This window comes from Chiloscyllium plagiosum, unplaced genomic scaffold, assembly GCF_037043375.1.
Source record: "Chiloscyllium plagiosum isolate Xiang-an unplaced genomic scaffold, Cpla_swu_hap1 HiC_scaffold_3, whole genome shotgun sequence".
Lineage (NCBI taxonomy): Eukaryota > Metazoa > Chordata > Chondrichthyes > Orectolobiformes > Hemiscylliidae > Chiloscyllium > Chiloscyllium plagiosum.
This window is the reverse complement of record NW_028270141.1, coordinates 138,710,068-138,730,854: the sequence shown is the minus strand read 5'-3', so window position 1 is coordinate 138,730,854 and position 20,787 is coordinate 138,710,068. Positions and strand designations below refer to the sequence as shown.

At 45.1% G+C, this 20,787-nt stretch overlaps 1 long non-coding RNA gene across 1 annotated transcript in view; it reads left to right on the top strand.

Moving 5' to 3' along the window:
* Positions 1-19,312, top strand: part of LOC148151358 (uncharacterized) — a 111,816-nt gene extending 92,504 nt beyond the window's left edge. The window contains exons 2-4 of the long non-coding RNA XR_015752014.1: positions 1,087-1,253; positions 1,381-1,481; positions 19,097-19,312. This is a non-coding gene — a long non-coding RNA (uncharacterized LOC148151358). The remainder of the gene's footprint in view (positions 1-1,086; positions 1,254-1,380; positions 1,482-19,096) is intronic.
* Positions 19,313-20,787: the final 1,475 nt, after the last annotated feature.

Below are 20,787 nucleotides of genomic sequence, written 5' to 3'. Positions count from 1 at the left end.
ATAGAGAAGTAAATAATAGGTAAACAGTGGCAAAAGCAAAACACAGGTACAGGCAAATGTTTAGTTTGTGAGTCCATTCAGTATTCTAACAACAGTAGGGTCGAAACCGGTTGGTGTGTAAATAATGGAGAATGAAATAAAGAATAGCATAATGTTGCATCATGTCGCAGGGGCAAATTAGCAGCTCAGAAACACACAGAATGGATTTCTCTGGGATGGTGCAAATTTCATGGCCACTCCTGATCACCATTACTAGAATCTGTTTACCTACCACAGCTAACCAGACAGATGGGTGACCTGTGTCTCAGAAGGAGGAGGTGTGGTAGGGGCCCAGTAAGGTGTGGGTAATTGACTGCAGGCAAGGACTGCTGAGGAGGGAGGTTGAGATCAGGGGCTTGCAGAGACACTGAGGGTAATGGAGAGATTGAGGCGAGGTGGAAGACATTGAAGGAGAGCCTGGTCAGGTCAGAGATGGGAGGGACATCGATGAGGGTTATAGAGTCATGCAGCACGGAAATAGACCCTCCCGTCCAACCAGCCCATGCCGAACATAATCCCAAACCAAACTAGTCCCACCTGCCTGCTCCTAGTCCTTATCCCTCCAAACGTTTCTTCATGTAGAATATCTAAATGTCTTTTAAATGTTGTAACTGTATCCACATCCACCATTTTCTCAGGAAATTTGTTCCATACGTGAATCACCTTCTGTGTGAAAGATTTGCTCATCACGTCTCGTTTAAATCTCTCTGATCTCATCTTAAAAATGTCTTGAATTGCCTCATCCGAGGGAAAAAAATTCCTACCATTAACCCTTTCAAGGTAAACAACATCCTTCCTATAGCAGGGCGACCAGAATTGTATGCAGTATTCCAAAGTGGCCTCACCAATGTCCTGTACAGCTGCAACATGACCTCCTGACTCCTACACTCAATGCACTGGCCAGTGAAGGCAAGTGTGCCAAACACCTTCTTCACCAGCCTGTCTACCAGTGACTCTACTTTCAAGGAATACAAGCAATTCTTTTGAATTCACTCTGAGAAGCTTCTGTGATTATGAAAGGCATTCACTCAACCTTCTCTTTTTAAGAAAGACTCAGTCAATTCAACCATTTCCAATGGGTATAGCTTTGCAGAGCTTCAAAGACATCAATTTTTTTTGCACTCACTCAAGAAACTATACCTTGGCAGCAAATATTAAAATGGATCCCAGACAGATGGTGAAGGACAGAACAATTGAATTATTTTCCATAATTGGTAGGTTTATTCATAGGATGCAATCAATATCTTGGTCTACTGACCACTATCTCAGTATATCAGTCACATTCTGTATATTTAAATGTGTTTATTAACCTGTTTTGGACATGTCATGAAATTCCTACAGCTATGGCACCTCAAAGCAGAACATGGAACCTGGCCCTTCTCACACTTCCACTGTGTCACAGGACTCTCTGAATATGTTTACAAATGCTTTCAATCAAACCGGTAAGACATGTTACGACACATCTCTGCAGCAATTGGGACCTAAACCTGGATTTTCTGGACCAGATGTAATGTGAAGAAAGTCCATGATGTATTATTAATTGGAAATTTGGGTTCCAAAGTGCGTATTTGTGGAGTCTTAGAGTCATACAGCATGGAAACAGACCCTTATAAAGTGAGAGTAGAAAGATTTAAAAAGGATTTGAGGGGCAACGTTTTCACACAAAGGGTGGTGCATATGTGGAATGAATTGCCAGAGGGAGTTGTAGATGCAGGTACAGTTACAACATTTATGAGATATTTGGACAGTTACATGAATAGGAAAGGTTTAGAGGAATACGAGTCAAATGCAGGTAAATGGGACTAGTTTAGTTTGGGAGATTTGGTCAGCATGGACGAGTTGGGCCGAAGGGTCTGTTTCCATGCTGTATGACTCTATGACCCACCAGAATCTGAATGTCTCCAATATGATGCCATGATTAAGTCAGCCATGTTTGAAGAGCTGAATTCCATGCAGCCGTCTGGTGACTTCATCTGGTTCGATTGTTTGATTGACCTGTTCCTTGTTGTATTGTACTATTTCTTGTTCTATCTTCGTTGTTGATCGCAGTTCAATTAAACAGTTAAAGGTTCAGTGGTGTAGCCCAGAATTAAGGCAGTGCCTGTGGATGGCTGGTGTCCAGCAGATTAGAGAGTAGAGGAGTCATTCAGGGAGGGGAATAGTTGTGTACTGGTAATTTCACTGACCTAATAATCTAAAGGCCAAGACTAATGCAAAGATATAAGTACAGAACAGCATATCTTCAGTAGCATGCCCAGTAACTTCATTTGATCCCTTGGAAGATGCTTTCTTTGCCTTTTACACCCTCAGGTCATGTGCTATGATGTATCATGAGCGTTTCCCCTTAAAGTTTCACTAACTGTGGGACATACCACGATAGGCTGGAAGGGAAAGCCCAGTAATGGTGGTGTTTAAGGTGTGAGGGGGAGGGTTCAAAGGAAACGTTCCAGATAAGTTTTTTTTTAATGCAGCGGGTGGTATATGCCTGGAATGCGCTGCCAGGGGAGCTGGGAGAAGCAGACATAATCGTGATGTTTAAGAGCCATTTAGACAGACAACATGAACAGGCAGGGAATACAGGGATACAGAGCAGGTACAGGCAGTTCAGTTTAATTCAGAATAACATCATGGTCAGCACAGACATGGTGGACCGAAGGGCCTGTTCTTGTACTATACAGCTCTATGTTCTCTGTTACTGTGAGACTTGCAGAAATGCTAAATAATTGGGAGTGAAGTGTGTGTGCTGCTGAATCAGGATTGTAGGGTGTGTGAATGAAGGAGCCAGTTATATGAGAACTATGTGGCTCATTTGTAAGGATGTGGCAGCGAAAGATTCAATCACTGACATGCAGCATTCATATGAAGTCATTGCATTTCATGGAGTATTCAGGTAGAGTCAGGGCATTGAATCTGGTGCCTATCTCCTCAAACTGTCAGCAAAGTGGCTGCTTGGTGAGGTTTCTCCTCCTCTGAGACTGCTCCCTGAGTGGGGCTGCCATGTTCTGTCCATCGCCCTCACAATGACTTCCAGTGCTGCATCGGAGAAACCCACGGCTCTCTGTCATGTTGCACCAGTACATTGAGCTCTTTCTTCTCAGACCCTTCCCAAGGCATTGGTGCAGCCAGAAACGTAGCTGCCCTTTAATAACTGCAGGCTGGTTGTAAACGATGCTAGTCTCCACAAACCAAGGACTCTGGTGTGGAATACAGCCCCTCAGCCCCACGCTGTTTCTCACTGGCTGCTGCCTACAATCACAGCAAACAGGAAGTGTGAAGTTTGTCTGTTGCCTGCAATGGATGGAATGAACACAGGTTAACCATGAATTATAATGCTTCACCATAATGGTGTTTCTCAACAGTATAGTCTTTAACCTTAATACAGTGTTCCACTATCATGCTCCAGCTTCTAAACCCTTTGACAGAGCCCACATAGAGAAGTTCCTCCAAACATCCAACTTTGAAATAGTGAAAAAGGTTCTCCATTGTTTCTCCATTGCCATGCATACTTTAAATGTTTCAAAAAGCAGTCACGTACCATTGCCTTGCCATCGTCCCCAGTGGTGTTAAATCTGATATTTACAAGGCTTAATCCCATCATCATCATTCACAGCTAATCAGGAACTACCAGCAAACGGTCATCAACAGCAATTTTCTACAAGGTAAGTGTCACCAGGCAATCATTGCTTGACGAACAATGTAAATATCAACAGTATTAATGGGGCATCTGTCCTTGTTTATAATAGCAATTATGGCCAATCAAGTGTTTAAGGCAGATTGTCATAATCATGTCACTATCAGTGCAGAAATAATACGTTTCTAACCAACTCTGCGGAACCAGTGCACGTCAGCTGGTTCAAAGAGCAGCTGAATGATATTGCTCCGTGATTCAATATTATTGAGAGATGAATTCATTCAGAAATATATGACACGGGCAGAGACAATTTAAAAGTGATCATTGAAGCTGTGGCCCAATTTGCTGGCTAGTGGAAATGGGATGGTACTACCGTGGCATTGGTAGGAATAGCTCACTGCTCTGCCCACATGATGGCCACTGGCGGTGCCCATTGGGGCCTGCTGCTCCCAGAGGGGGTAAGCCCAGTTCAAGTGACATCTGGGATCTCTGATGCCAGTAAGATCCTGGTTGGTATTTTGTTTTGGGCAGTGTTGGATGGGGTATGGGCAGTGTTATTCAAGGCTTCTGACTGCAGAGTAGCAGTGCTATTCCAGGCAGCGCGCTGATGCTGCTGATCCTGCTCCCACCCCCCCCCCCCCCCCCCCCACGTACACCGACACTCCCTCCGATCATGAAACGGATTCACCTTCTCCAGCTCAGTGGGGAGGCCAGCTTGATCGATCTGGAAGTGACCAGGAGCCAGTGAGCTCTGCTGGGCTGCCTTCAACCATAAAACCAGATACAAATGAAATGACAAAAGGCCGTTCATGAGGAAAACATATTTGTCCCCTCATGTGGGAACAGGATGTGAAGAGTGTGGTGCTGGAAAAGCATAGCAGGTCAGGCAGCATCCAAGGAGCAGGAGAATCGACGTTTTGCCCATAAGCCCTTCTGCCTGAAACGGCGATTCTCCTGCTCCTCGGATGTTGCCTGACCCGCTGTGCTTTTCCAGCACCACACTCTTCCTCTCTGATCTCCAGCATCTGCAGTCCTCACTTTCTCCTGACAAGGTGTGAAACCAACTGCAAAATGCAAAAGCCAGTGCTGACAATAGTGGGCCATCAAATCTGGAAATATGTGGACAGCAGAACATTGTTTAAGCAACCACCCATGTACTTGTACAACGTGACCTGAGGAGAGGCTTCTCGAAGAGCTAGGCCGATAGTGGGGGTGGGACTGTCAAAATCCTCCCCATTTGAAATTTGACAAGGTCATGCTCATTCAGTTTTACACTCACCGATATTTGACAGAATTCAGTAATTCACAGGCTGCCGTATGTTGACAACTATCCTCAGGATGATGAGGGAAAAAAACACTGTGAACTTTGGCAATAAAAATGAAGGATTTTGTCTCCCCCTAGAGCTCAGCAGGTTAACGCACTGAGCCACACATGACCGAGAGGTACAGGTTTGCTTAGGTGTTGGCTGTGTAATGGTATTGTCCCTGGACCAAATAACCCACAATCTGAGGCTCTGAGGACAGGACCTCAAGTTCCACCATGGTATTTGGAGACTTTCATTTCAATTCAACCCCTAAATCTGGAATATTAAACTAGCACCAATTAATGGTGAACATGATATCGATGATCAATTTCCATTTAAAAAATTTGGTTTGCAATAAAATGTAGGAGCAAAACACCAGCATGATTTCCCCTCCATGCTGTCTCTTTTATGTGTTTCTAAATATTGTGCTACTACATCCCTGATAATAGACTCTAGCATTTTCCCAATGACAGATGTTAAGCTAACTGGGCAATAATTACTTACTTTTAGTCTCTTGTTTTTGGAAAAGGATGTTCTATTGGCAGTTTTCCAATCCTCTAAGACTTTTCTTGAGCTTAAAGATTACTACCAGTGCATCTACTATCTTTATATCTATTTTCTTTAAGATTCTAGGATGCAACCCATCAGGTCCAGGGGACTTAGCAATCTTTCGCCCCATTAGTTTTCATAGCAGCTTGGCTCTATTGATAGTTACTGCATTTATTTCCTCTCCCAATTTTGCCTCTTGGTTATTTAGCAATTTTGGAATGTTATTAGTTTATCCTTCTGTGAAGACTGAGACAAAATGTTCATTCTTCTCCTCTGCCATTTCCTGATTTTAGCGAGTCTTGAGAAGATTTGTAGCTCAGGTTGAGGTTTTGGATGTAGGTTTGCTCGCTGAGGTGGAAGGTTCGTTTTCAGACGTTTCGTCACCATACTAGGTAACATCTTCAGTGAGCCTCCAGATGAAGCCCTTTCATCCTGCTTCATTCGGCGGCTCACTGAAGATGTAAACTAGTATGGTGACAAAACGTCTGAAAACGAACCTTCCACCTCAGCGAGCAAACCTACATCCATTTCCTGATTTCCCTGCTATCCTTTCCCCAGCCTCACTCTCCAAGGGAACTAACATTTCAATTCCCCCTCCCACTGCCGAGGACATGCAGGTCCTGGCCTCTTACATTGCCACTCCCTCACCACCCAACGCCTGGAGAAAGAACCTTCAACCCCAGGGCATCAATGTGGACTTTACCAGTTTCCTCATTTCCCCTCCGCCACCTTACCCCAGTTCCAACCTTCCAGCTCAGCCCATGACCTATCCCACCTGTCAATCTTCCTTCCCACCTACCCACTCTATCCTCCTCCCTGACCTATCACCTTTATCCCCACTTCCATCTACCTATTGCACTCTCAGCTACCTTACCCCCAGCCCTACCCCTCCTCCCATTTATCTCTCCACCCCCGAGGCTCCCAGCCTCACTCCTGATGAAGAGCTTTTGCCTGAAACATCGATTTTCCTGCTTCTTGGATGCTGCCTGGCCTGCTGGGTTTTTCCAGCACCACTCTAATCTTGACACTATATTCGCTTTGGCTCTTCTCTTCCTTTTCATATATTTAAAGAAGCGTTGACTGCCTATTTTGGCATAACTTGCTAATTAGCCCTCTTGGTTTATTTTCTTCATTTTTGTTTTGTTGATTCCTAAAATGTTCCGAATCTGTTAACTTACTTTTTCCACATTGTATGTCTTTTCATTTCAATTCAATGCTATCAGTAACTTCCTTGGTTGACCATGATTGATTTTTCCCTTTCCTAGAATCCTTCTTTCATACTGGGATATATCTTTGCTATGAGCTATTTTCTAAAATGGCTGCCATTCTCCCTCAACTGTCTCTTCTGCTAAAGACTTTTCCCACTCCCTCTCAATACCTCACTGCTCTTGCTGTAAGTGGAGAAGTCTGAATATGAAACATATTTCCCACGTGTTGGTTCTCTCACCATCTGCTGCAGACAGAGTCAGGCATGTCCTTTGGGACTCACAGAGTCCTGACAGTGTGGAAGCAAGCCATTCAGCCCATTGAGCACACACCAACCCTCCAAACAGCATCCCACCCAGACCCAGATCAACCCCCACTATCCTTTCCCTACAACCCTGTATTTCCATGACTTATCCACCTAGCCTGTACACTGTGGGCAGTTTAAAATGGCCAATCCACCTAGCCTGCGCATCTTTAGACTGTGGGAGGAAACTGGAGTATCTGGAGGAAATCCATGTGAGAGTCACCCAAGACTGGAATTGAACTTGGGTCTCTGAGACGACAGTGCTAAATACTGAGCCTCTTAGCAACTGAAACTACATGCATTCTGTGAATCAATTAAAAACTCCCAGCTTGAATCAGCTTTTGAGAAGAGGAGATCAGAAGATGCGAGAGAAACATTACAAAATTTCATATTAAGTTAGTCAAGATATATAACATTCCACAATTATGCTAAACCTGCACAAAATTCCAATATATTAAAAGTACTTTTCATAAACTTGCTTCAGCGTAGAATTATTGCTCTCCTCTTTTTAATTTAAAATCTAATAAGAATAATCCTGGCTCGCTGGGAAGCAGATGTGACAAAGATACAAATAGTCCAAACAAATCTTTTTTTTTAATTTGGTGTTAGGATGTGAACATCACTGTCAAGGCCAGCAGTTAGTGCCCATCTCTAACTGGTAGCTATGAACTACCTTCTTGAGCCATTGCACTCTATGTGTTCTCGGTAAATCCACAATGCCATTACAGACGGAGTTCCTGGATTTTGACAATGAGGATTGGGGATCTATTTCGTTGAGTGGCTTGGAGGGGAAATTGAAGGTAATGGTGTTCCCATGCATCAAGTGTCTTTCTAGGTAGCAGAGGTTTTAAGTTAGTAACATGTCGTTGAAGAAGCTTTAGAAGACTTTGGTTACACTGAGTGAACTGCGTTCAATTCTGGTCACACAGAGGGTGGTGGTGGAGGGTTGTTTTTCAGACTGGAGGCCTGTGACCAGTGGACTGCCACAAGGATCAGTGCTAGGTCCTCTACTTTTCATCATTTATATAAATGATTTGGATGCCGAAAATAAGAGGTACAGTTAGTAAGTTTGCAGAGGACACCAAAATTGGAGGTGTAGTGGACAGCGAAGAGGGTTACCTCAGATTACAACAGGATCTGGACCAGATGGGCCAATGGACAGAAAAGTGGCAGATGGAGTTTAATTCAGATAAATGCGAGGTGCTGCATTTTGGGAAAGCAAATCTAAGCAGGACTTATACAATTAATGGTAAGGTCCTAGAGAGTGTTGCTGAACAAAGAGACCTTGGAGTGCAGGTTCATAGCTCCTTGAAAGTGGAGTCGCAGGTAGATAGGATAGTGAAGGCGGCGTTTGGTATGCTTTCCTTTATTGGTCAGAGTATTGAGTACAAGAGTTGGGAGGTCATGTTGCGGCTGTGCAGGACATAGGTTAGGCTGCTGTTGGAATATTGCGTGCAATTCTGGTTTCCTTCCTCTCGGAAAGATGTTGTAAAACTTGAAAGGGTTCAGAAAAGATTTACAAGGACGTTGCCAGGGTTGGAGGATTTGAGCTATAGGGAGAGGCTGAACAGGCTGGGGCTATTATCATTGGAGCATCGGAGGCTGAGGGGTGACCTTATAGAGGTTTACAAAATTATGAGGGGCATGGATAGGATAAAGAGACAAAGTCTTTTCCCTGGGGTTGGGGAGTCCAGAACTAGAGGGTATAGTTTTAGGGTCAGAGGGGAAAGATATAAAAGAGACCTAAGGGGCAACATTTTCACACACAGGGTGGTACGTGTATGGAATGAGCTGCCAGACGATGTGGTGGAGGCTGGTACAATTGCAACATTTAAGAGGCATTTCAGCCCCGTGGCTGAACACTTTAACTCCTCCTCCCACTCTGCCAAGGATATGCAGGTCCTTGGCCTCCTCCTTCGCTAGACCATGGCAACGCGACGCCTAGAGGAAGAGCGCCTCATCTTCCGCCTAGGAACCCTCCAATCACAAGGGATGAATGCAGATCTCTCCAGCTTCCTCATTTCCCCTCCCCCCACCTTATCTCAGTCCCAACCCTCGGAACTCAGCACCGCCTTCTTGACCTGCAATCTTCTTCCCGACCTCTCTGCCCCCACCCCCTCTCCGGCCTATCATCCTCACCTTAACCTCCTTCCACCTATCGCATTCCCAACACCCCTCCCCCAAGTCCCTCCTCCCTACCTTTTATCTTAGCCTGCTTGGCACACCTTTCTCATTCCTGAAGAAGGGCTTATGCCCGAAACATCGATTCTCCTGCTCCTTGGATGCTGCGTGACCTGTTGCGCTTTTCCAGCAGTACATTTTTCAGCCTAGACAGTTCTGTCATCTCTAGAGAGTCAGCCTGGAGTGGTGGCCACTGCAGGGTTACAGGCCATCCTACCACACCAAGGGCAGGTCAGAGACCAACGATCGCGACAAGGGTTTGTGAGAAGCCTGGAGGTTCAGAGATTATAAAAGAGGGAGTTGATCTTGGTTTGAAAGAAGCTCTTTGCTAACACCAGCTCCCATCCTCTTCAGCTCCCAGCCACACCAATGCAGGTAAATTGCCAGGAGCAGCAGGATAAGGCTCTTAAGTGAATAATAGGCCCAGAGGTGGACAGGCTGCCAGAGACCTCCAATACCCCTGCAAGATTTCATACACCATCAAACACTGCTCTGCAAGAGCGAATAATCTAACCCAATGTGTAAAGACGTTTCTCCTTCCCTCTATTTTAAATCCATTACATTTAGCTTTCTGTCAGTGTTCCTTCTCAGACTCAATTCAATACCACATAATATACTTACATTGTAAAACGAAGCGCATGATATTAGAGGGACAGCTGTGCACTTAACTGGACAATGAAGAGGAGACAGAAAGTACTGCCAAGCAGATTATTTTCAGTCTTGACAGAAGTCTGCACTGGGATTCCCCAGAGTCAGCATGAGGGCGATTGCTTTCCTTGTGATATAGTTGAAACTTTATTGCTGGAACAGCACAGCAGGTCTGGCAGCATCCAGGGAACAGGAGATTCGACGTTTCGGGCACAGGCCCTTCTTCAGGAATGAGCAGAGAGTGTTCAGCAGGAGAAGATAAAAGGTAGGGAGGAGGGACTTGGAGGAGGGGAGTTGGAAATGTGATAGGTGGAAAGAGGTCAAGGTGAGGGTGATAGGTCGGAGTAGGATGGAGGCGGAGAGGTCAAGAAGAAGACTGCAGGTCAGGAAGGCGGTGCCGGGCTGGAGGGATCCGGCTGAGACAAGGTGGGGGGAGGGGGGATGAAGAAACTGGTGAAGTCCAAGTTCATCCCCTGCGGTTGGAGGGTTCCCAGTCGGAAGATAAGACGCTCCTCCTCCGACCGTCGGGTTGTTGTGGTTTGGCGGTGGATGAGTCCAATGACCTGCATATCCTCGGTGGAGTGGGAGGGGGAGTTGAAATGCTGTGCCACAGGTTGGTTGGGTTGGTTCGTCCGGGTGGCCCAGAGGTGCTCTCTGAATCGCTCCGCATGTAGGCGGCCTGTCTCCCCAATATAGAGGAGGCCACACCGGCTGCAGCGGATGCAGTAGATGATGTGGGTGGAGGTGCAGGTGAATCTGTGGCGGATATGGAAGTTTCCCTTGGGGCCTTGGAGAGAAGTGAGGGGGGAGGTGTGGGCGCAAGTGTTGCACCTCCTGCGGTTGCAAGGGAAGGTGCCGGGAGTGGTGGTTGGGTCGGTGGGGGGTATGGATCTGACAAGGGAGTCGCGGAGGGAGTGGTCTCTACGGAAAGCTGATAGGGGAGGGGAGGGAAATATATCCTTGGTGCTGGGGTCTGTTTGGAGGTGGCGGAAGTGACGGCGGATGATGCGCTGTATATGGAGATTGGTGGGGTGGTAGGTGAGGACCAGTGGGGTTCTGTCCTGGTGGCGGTTGGAGGGGCGGGGCTCAAGGGCGGAGGAGCGGGAAGTGGAGGAGATGCGGTGGAGGGCACCGTCGACCACGTCGGGGGGGAAATTGCGGTCCTTGAAGAAGGAGGCCATCTGTGTTGTACGTATTTTGAACTGGTCCTCCTGGGAGCAGATGCGGCGGAGACGAAGGAATTGGGAGAATGGGATGGCGTTTTTACAGGGGGCAGGATGGGAGGAGGTGTAGTCCAGGTAGCTGTGGGAGTCGGTAGGTTTGTAGTAGATGTCCGTGTTGATTCGGTCGCCTGAGATAGAAACAGAAAGGTCTAGGAAGGGGAGGGAGGAGTCCGAGACTGTCCAGGTGAATTTGAGGTCGGGGTGGAAGGTGTTAGTGTAGTGGATGAACTGTTCAACCTCCTCGTGGGAGCACGAGGTAGCGCCGATACAGTCATCAATGTAGCGAAGAAAAAGATGGGGTGTGGGGCCAGTGTAGTTGCGGAAGATGGATTGTTCCACATACCCTACGAAGAGGCAGGCATAGCTGGGGCCCATGCGGGTGCCCATGGCTACTCCTTTTGTTTGGAGAAAGTGGGAGGATTCATTGATGAATCCTACATTGATGACTGTATCGGCGCTACCTCGTGCTCCCACGAGGAGGTTGAACAGTTCATCCACTACACTAACACCTTCCACCCCGACCTCAAATTCACCTGGACAGTCTCGGACTCCTCCCTCCCCTTCCTAGACCTTTCTGTTTCTATCTCAGGCGACCGAATCAACACGGACATCTACTACAAACCTACCGACTCCCACAGCTACCTGGACTACACCTCCTCCCATCCTGCCCCCTGTAAAAACGCCATCCCATTCTCCCAATTCCTTCGTCTCCGCCGCATCTGCTCCCAGGAGGACCAGTTCAAAATACGTACAACACAGATGGCCTCCTTCTTCAAGGACCGCAATTTTCCCCCCCGACGTGGTCGACGGTGCCCTCCACCGCATCTCCTCCACTTCCCGCTCCTCCGCCCTTGAGCCCCGCCCCTCCAACCGCCACCAGGACAGAACCCCACTGGTCCTCACCTACCACCCCACCAATCTCCATGTACAGCGCATCATCCGCCGTCACTTCCGCCACCTCCAAACAGACCCCAGCACCAAGGATATATTTCCCTCCCCTCCCCTATCAGCTTTCCGTAGAGACCACTCCCTCCGCGACTCCCTTGTCAGATCCACACCCCCCACCGACCCAACCACCACTCCCGGCACCTTCCCTTGCAACCGCAGGAGGTGCAACACTTGCGCCCACACCTCCCCCCTCACTTCTCTCCAAGGCCCCAAGGGAAACTTCCATATCCGCCACAGATTCACCTGCACCTCCACCCACATCATCTACTGCATCCGCTGCAGCCGGTGTGGCCTCCTCTATATTGGGGAGACAGGCCGCCTACTTGCAGAGCGATTCAGAGAGCACCTCTGGGCCACCCGGACGAACCAACCCAACCAACCTGTGGCACAGCATTTCAACTCCCCCTCCCACTCCACCGAGGATATGCAGGTCATTGGACTCATCCACCGCCAAACCACAACAACCCGACGGTCGGAGGAGGAGCGTCTTATCTTCCGACTGGGAACCCTCCAACCGCAGGGGATGAACTTGGACTTCACCAGTTTCTTCATCCCCCCTCCCCCCACCTTGTCTCAGCCGGATCCCTCCAGCCCGGCACCGCCTTCCTGACCTGCAGTCTTCTTCTTGACCTCTCCGCCTCCATCCTACTCCGACCTATCACCCTCACCTTGACCTCTTTCCACCTATCACATTTCCAACTCCCCTCCTCCAAGTCCCTCCTCCCTACCTTTTATCTTCTCCTGCTGAACACTCTCTGCTCATTCCTGAAGAAGGGCCTGTGCCCGAAACGTCGAATCTCCTGTTCCCTGGATGCTGCCTGACCTGCTGTGCTGTTCCAGCAATAAAGTTTCAACTTTGATCTCCAGCATCTGCAGACCTCACTTTCTCCTTCCTTGTGATATAGCAGCAACATGGACTCAGTTAGCGGAAGGAGAATTTTTCAGTTTGCAAAGGGTTCAGAACTTGGCAATGTCGTAATCTGTGAGCTGGATCGTACCAGGCTGCTTTTATCCCCACCTTCAAATTATTTGCTAACAATTTCAGTGTGGCCTTAGTCAAGGATTTCAAATAATCTGCTGCTATATTTTCTACTCCCAGAAAAAGTTTTAACAACAGTCAAAGCCATTTTGAAAGTTCAATATACTCCACAAAAACTATTTGTGTTTTTACATTTAGGTACACCATGGATCACTTCCTTTAAAGATTCACAGATGCCTGTTAAATTCAGCAAGTTACCAACCTGCCACAAAAGTCCTCCTTTGTTACGATCCTGTCTGATGGTAATATTGGAGAAGTCAGGTCCCATACTGGCCTGACACACTTTAAATTTTATTTTTACCAATTTGGTTACCATAGCAGTTAGCCACTGAATATGTTCACAAGGGGTTGCCAATGTAAATTTATTACGCAAAAGGGAAAAAGAAAGCTGTTTATGACAGTTTGGAAAGATCTTAGCATAAATAGTGAAAAGGAAGATTCAACTTTTTTTTTCCCAAGAATGGTCTTTTCAGACACTCAATCCCAGTGAAGTGTCACCCCTACTTTTACTCTTTAACTTCTAACTCAATTGACAAGTTAGCAAGCAATTGCCTTTCATTGAATTGTTGCACATTACCCATTATCATTACATTCCAAGACACACAAATACAAGCTAACTCACTGAGGTCTAAGATAAAAACCCAGGACTTTAACAATACCCCATCTACCTCGCCTGCTGAAACGGCTCTTTGTAGTTCTAATGGCCTGAAAACTGCCAAAACTAAAACTGCCTTTGTGCTGGTCCAGACTTTTTCTCTCTGACCTGGACCAGCTTGTGACCACTCTCAATCTGTGTCTCTCTGGGTCATAATTATCCCACCCTAGTAAACACTTCAGAAGCGCATCCAATAATTTAGCTGAAGTCACATCATACCTTGGAAATGCTGTTTGGACCCATCATAAAATGGGTTTCTGAACATTAAAAGATGTTACTTTCACAGAAAATCAAAACCCTATTTCCCCAAGTTCCAAAGTATTAATAAATTACAACCTTTATCATAGCATACACTACAAACCCACCATAAAATCTTTGCATTTGCCACCCGTACACCCCCCCCCCTCCATTTATTGACTCTAACTCTATTTGCCTCTTTCCATCTTTTGTACATTTTGTTTATTCTCTTTGATGTAACATCCTGATGTCCATTAAATTTGTTTAAACTCTTCTTTTACAGTAGTTAACGTGCATGCAAGGACATTGGCTCAATTTGTGTTAGGATGCAATCCTTCCACCTTGACCATGTCCCTATGCCTGAGTAACATGAATCTCTCCCTCTTGCCTCATTTCAGCCATGAGTGAACCTGCTTCATTCTACTAAGTCTATACTCAGTTATATGTAACACAGGGGAATCCAGGGATTACGCTACACACACACAGACACACGCACACACGCATTGGGAATGCCTACACTCTCAGAGGTTTCCTGTACTCTGTATAGTCTTCCTACTCTGCTGGATGATCACTCAACCATTAATATTCTCTCTGTAGTTGTGCATGGACTGTCTTATGGAAGATACAATCCTGTAGATCTTTGGCCTCTTGTATGCCCTGCAAAGACTCCAGCCACCCCTAATAACAAGGCCACGTGATTTAGAGAGATCAAGGGGATGGCCAAGAATACAGACAGTGAAGCTCATGGGGAGAGGTAGGGTAAAGCAGGATATGAAGGGACCAAGCTGAGAAAAGAGATAATATATGAAGTTGAGACGGTGGTGTTAATCACTGAGGATGAGAAATCTCTCAGTAGAGAGCTGAGGAAGGAAAGCACTGAAATCTGGCCGGAGATGTGTGGAGAGAATGATGATTTAAATAAAGCCTCCCAATTACCTCTTGGCTAGTTTTTTATTCTGTCCCTCCTAACACAGAATATCCCATAGCCTTTTTTTTATTTTTGCAGTCTTGTTTACGTGAGGAGCTTCCAACAGTAATACGTGAATCTGGCAGCTGGTAGCTTACTTCAGAGGACGTTAGGAGTCAACCAAGTAGCTCTGAGCAACTTGTCGGCTGTGCATTGGAAAGAAATGACTGTGGAAGCAGCCGGATTGTCATAAAAACTCAACAAGTTTACTCTGCCCTTCAGGGAAGGGAATCTATCATCCGCAGTCTGTCCCAATTGCATGCAACACACACTCACCACATCCCAGAACATCTTCAGTTAAACATCTTGCTGAAGCTTGAAGAAGAAGTGAAGAATATCCTCATTAAAAATAAAATAAGTGTAATAATTGACTGAACACTAGAAGCATCATTAAGATCGTAATTACTTTATGAAGGAATAAATAATGTAGAGGTAGAAAGCCATATGTCCACATACATGCTGGGAAGATTTCAGCACAGAGAATGCCGTGGCTGCTTCCTGTAGGGAAAGTGATGGAGGAGTTAGTCCATCTGTCACCTGCTTCATCCATCATTGCTCCGCTGATGAGAGTAATAAAAATAGAGAAATTACAGCTGCATGTTATTCAAGCAAAATGAGATTTACTGAAAGAAAATGAGGCATGGTCCAGGGGAATCCTCCCCAAATGAGCTGGATCCTGGATGATTGGCCCGAACACATTGCAGCGTCAGAGTCATAAAGCACAGAAGCAGACCCTTCAGTCCAACCCGTTCATGCCGTGCAGGTTTCCTACAGTAAACAGTCCCATTTTCCCATAAACCCTTCCTATTCATATGCCCATCCAGATGCCTTTTAAATGTTGTAATTGTGCCAGCCTCCACCACTTCCTCTGGCAGCTCATTCTATACACGCATTACCCTCTGCATGAAAAATTTACCCCTCAGGTGCCTTTTAGATATTTCCCATCTCATCTCAGACTTCTGCCTTCTAGTTTTGGACTCCCCCACCCCATGGAAAAGACCTTGGCTATTCAGCCTATCGATGCTCCTCATGATTTTATAAACCTCTGTAAGGTCACTCCTCAGGTTTCTACATTCCTGTGGAAAAGATTCCAGCCTATCCAGCCTCTCCTTATAACTCAAACCCTCCAGTCATGGCAACATCCTTGTAAATTCTTTCTGAACCTTTTTGAATTAACAACACCCTACAGCAGGGAGGCCAGAATTGTATGTGGTATTCTAAAAGTGGCCTCACCAATGTCTTGTACAGTCAGAACATGATGTCTCAACATGAAAATCCTTTTTAAACTGTGACATAGGAGGGCAAGCCATTGTCATAATGTGGGAACAGTGACAAGATGACAAGAGAGTATGGGGATCACACCGTAATCTTTCACTAATTGCGGTGATAAGGTCTGGCAGATTTAACTGATTACCTCTAGCCACGGATAAAATATGGGCCTGAACATGAATGGCTGTGAGGGAATAGTGGGATATGTCCTATTTCAAAGGCATATTCAGCCACTCACTCACTTGAAACTTATTGTTTCTTTCCAAATAAGCCATTTAACAGCCAGGACAAGCCACCATGATTCCACAGCTGTGCAAATCAGCCCCCCAACCTCTCAAAACTCCCCAATTTAAACCTCCTCCTGGATTTTACCTCAGGACCAATGCTAATTCATTTTTCTCATTGGGTCAGCTGACATTCTTTTCCTCATTTATTGATTCGATATGGACATTGTTGGCCAAGCCAGCATTTATTGCCCATCCCTAATTGCCCCAAGAGAAAATTAAGGGTCAACCACACTGCAGTAGGTCTGGATTAACATGTAAACAAGAATGGCAGATTCCCTTCCCTATGGATGTTAATGGATTAGCAGTTCACTGAACAGTCATTACATGTTTGCTATTGTGTTAGCTCTTTACTTCAGATTTTTTAATTTATTGATTCCAGTTTCACAATCTGTCATGGTGGGATTCGATCAATGGTCTCAGATATGGGACTGTGGACTAATAATCCAGTATCATGACCACTACAGCACTGCCTGCCTTGTCAGGAAGTAGCTTCAGGCCTGAGGCCTAACCTTACTGAACACTGAGCATCTCTGCACACTCACTGTTTGCGCACTCACTGTATGTGGGCTCAAAAAGAAGCCCAGAATAATCTCTGCCGCTTCGTTAGCATGACTTCCTCAAATCAGGTTTGCCTTAATCCCAAGACAAAGCAAAGCAGTTATGAGTGAATACTTTCATTATGAAGTCAAAGATAACAACTGATTGCACTGCACAGAAACTTGCCAATGTGTAAATGTTTTGATGAAACTCACAATGCTGTTAAATAAATCTCAATGGGCAAAGCACTGAGACAATCTCATTTGCTTGACAGAGATTCACAAGAAGCCCATTTGCAATCGCAGCAGGACAATAAATCTTCTGGTGAACGTCTATAAAATGAGAGATGGAATGAGAATCAAGGTGATTTGTGATGATATCTTGCTACTTAGAACTACACACAATGTCCAACATGAGAGATGCAGGAAGAGGACAGGGAGCTGAGGGGAATGAGGGTGCAGGGGGAACTCATTGAGCACCAAAACTAGTATCTGCAAAGGCTGGGCATCATGTTCAGAGAGTGATTGCTGTTTGCCTTGTACCAGATCAAATAATGAAGCCTCCAAACCAAAAGCAGAATTTAAACACAGACCAGGATATTTGAGCTTGCTGTTTCACTGTTCAGAAAAATGGGAAAGTACATACTGCTCATTGAGATGCCAGCATTTTGAAGATTGCAAAACCTCCAGAATCAATAAGTCAAACTCAAAGCTGATTCTCCTAAATTGTAAAGCTGGAATTAGGTAAACGAAGTAAGTGAATTGTTGGCACAGACAGAAGCCCCATTACAGTGATGTACTGCAAGGTTACCAAGGCTGAGAACTACATGTCTAAGGATACATTAACATTCAGGAAGAATAGGCAGAAAGGAAAAGAGGTGGTATTTACTGATATTAAGGAATGGGATCAGTACATTAGTGAGAGAGCATGTTAGATCAGAAGAACAGGACGTGGAATCTATTTGGGTGGAGCTAAAGAACAATAAGTGGTAGCAAACATTGGTAGGAGTCATTTAAGGGCAACCCAACAATTGTGGTAATGTAAGATATACTATAAATCAAGAAGTTAGAGGTGCATGTAAGCAGCGGAGTATGGTAATCATGGGATGACTTCAGTCTATGTACAGAACGAGCTAAACCGAATGAGCATGTGTACTATGAAGGATGGGTTCATACAATGGATATGAGATGGCTTTCTAGAGCAGTATGTTGAGGAACCAATTTGGAAATGGGCTGTTCTAGATTAGGGTGCGCCTCATTCCCAAGGAGACAGGGCAGTGCCAAGAAGCAACGAGTCCCAGAGAAGGAACCACTGAGAGTTCAGGCTCAGCCTCTCCATCCCGGCGAATCCCCGGTGAATCCCCAAACATAAACGTTTCCTTCCTGACTGTCCTCCCACAGGCTCTGCACTTCACCAAATCCCGACTCAGTTCCACTAATATTGAAGAAGCATGATTTGATCCAGAATAAAGCAACCCACTTAGAGTCATAGAGAAGTACAGCACAGAAACAAACCAGTCCAACTTGTCCATGCCAACCAGATATCCTAAATAAGTCTAGTCCCATTTGGCCCATGTCCCTCTGCAGCCTTCCTATTCATGTTTCCATTCAGATGCTTTTTAACTGTTGTAATTGTACCCACTTCCAGCACTTTATCTGGCAGCTCATTCCATACATGCGTATTTCAAGAAATATGCCTTTCCACTGAAGTGCAAATTGTAATTCGCAAAGCTCTCAAGGTGTGACACAAACTTACTAAGAAAACTACTGTAACATGTAGTTAACTCTGCTTGTGAAAACGTGGGCGCTGTAGTGAAGCCATGTGCACAAGAGCAAGTTTTATTCTTCTTTTTAGAACTTTTTTTATTTAATACTTGGAATTATGTCTAAATGAATGAGTATATATTTAATTTAAAATGCAAAGAGGCAATTTTCCCTTAAATTTTCCATTCTTCAAGGGTACAGTCTTCAACTAAAAAGAACATTCATTAATTTTTTGGATTTTCATGCATTTAAAATAATTATGGTTTTAGAAAGTTATTGTGAACTCTGAAAGTGTCTTTTTTTTTACAGATCATCTCTAATTGGGCACCCAAGAGTGATTCATATCATTTGCATTGCCAGCTGTCTACAGCGCAAATCCACGAAAAATCAGTTTGCATAGTTTCATCAAATACAATAGTGAATAGCCCCATATCAAGTCACATCCAAAATCAGAAAACAGCAGCAGTTTTTGCTAAATATCATGTTGATAACACTACAGTTAACTTTCAGGATCATGTAACCTGCAGCGAATTTCACACATCACTCACAATATCACACTGAAATTAGAATCCTTTAGCCCCTTCCAACTAAAATTAAACAAAAATGCTCATAGTGATTGTACTGGGTCTTCTTTGTATCCTAACCTTCTTGTTACTTTTCAGATCCATATTGGCTGTCTTTGATCAACTAGGTGTAAATGTCTAACTCAGGCACAGATGTGTCATTTTCTGCGAGCCAAGGTTTAATGAGTGGTGTGCCACAGGGATCAGTACTGCGGTTCAACTTTTCATATCTTATATCAAAAATTTGATTTTGACAAAGGAACTGAAGGTTTGGTTGATGGAACTGCTGATAATACAAAGATAAATACAACAGTAAGATCACATTAGATATAGGAGCATTCAGCCCATTCAGTCTGCTCCACTGTTCAGTGAGATCACAGCTGATCTGATAATCCTAATTCTCCTGCCTTTCTGCCTTTCCCCTATAATCCTCGATTCCCTGACTTATTAAATATCGGTCTACCTCTGCCTTGAGCACACTTAATGGCTCAACCTTGAGAGCTTTCTGCAATAAGGACTTTCACAGGAATACTACCCTCTAAGAGAAAAATATCTCCTCATCACAGTCTTAAATGTGTGACCCCTGACTCTGAGTTAATGCCCTCTGGTCCTAGACTCTCCCATAAGGGGAAAGAACCTCTCAGCATCTACCGTATCAAGTCTCCTGAGGAGCTTGCATGCTTCGTGTTTACAAATTCCCATGAGAACAGGCCCAACCCACTCAACCTTTCCTCATAAGAAAGTTCCTCACACGTGGGATCAAACTTAATGTGCCTTCTCCCTGCCTCCAATTCCAGCATATTTTAGGTAAGGGACCTGCGTGTCTCTTCATTAGGATAAGCTCTTCCTGATGAAGGGCTTATGCTCGAAATGTCGATTCTCCTGCTCCTCGAATGCTGCTGACCCACTATGCCTTTTCAGCACCACACTCTTCCACTCTAACCTCCAGCATCTGCAATGCTCACTTTCTGACCAGTGTGGTCTGACTAGTGCCTTTAGCAGTGTTTTAAACTCCATTCCCCTTGAAATAAAGGCCAACTTTCAATTTACCTTCCCTATTACTGAACTTAGATCTTAGCTTCATTGACAAAGATTCCCAAATTCCTCTGCGCTCTAGCTTTCTGCAGTCTTGCTCCATTTAAATCATATTCAACACTTCCATTCTTCCTGCCAAAATAACAACTTCATATTTTCCTATCTTATCTGCCAAGCTTTTATCCACTCGCTTGGCCTGTCTATATTTTTTATTTATACATTCACAGACATCACTGGTTAGGGTAAGGTAGCTTTTTTTGCTGATCCTTAATTGCTCAGAGCTCAATGAAGTCTCACTGTTATGCGACTGCAGTCACAGAAAGGCCAGACCAGATAATGAGCCTGTTCTACTTCATAGTGAGTGGAATTTAATTCAAAAGTACAGAGGTTATGCTGGACAGC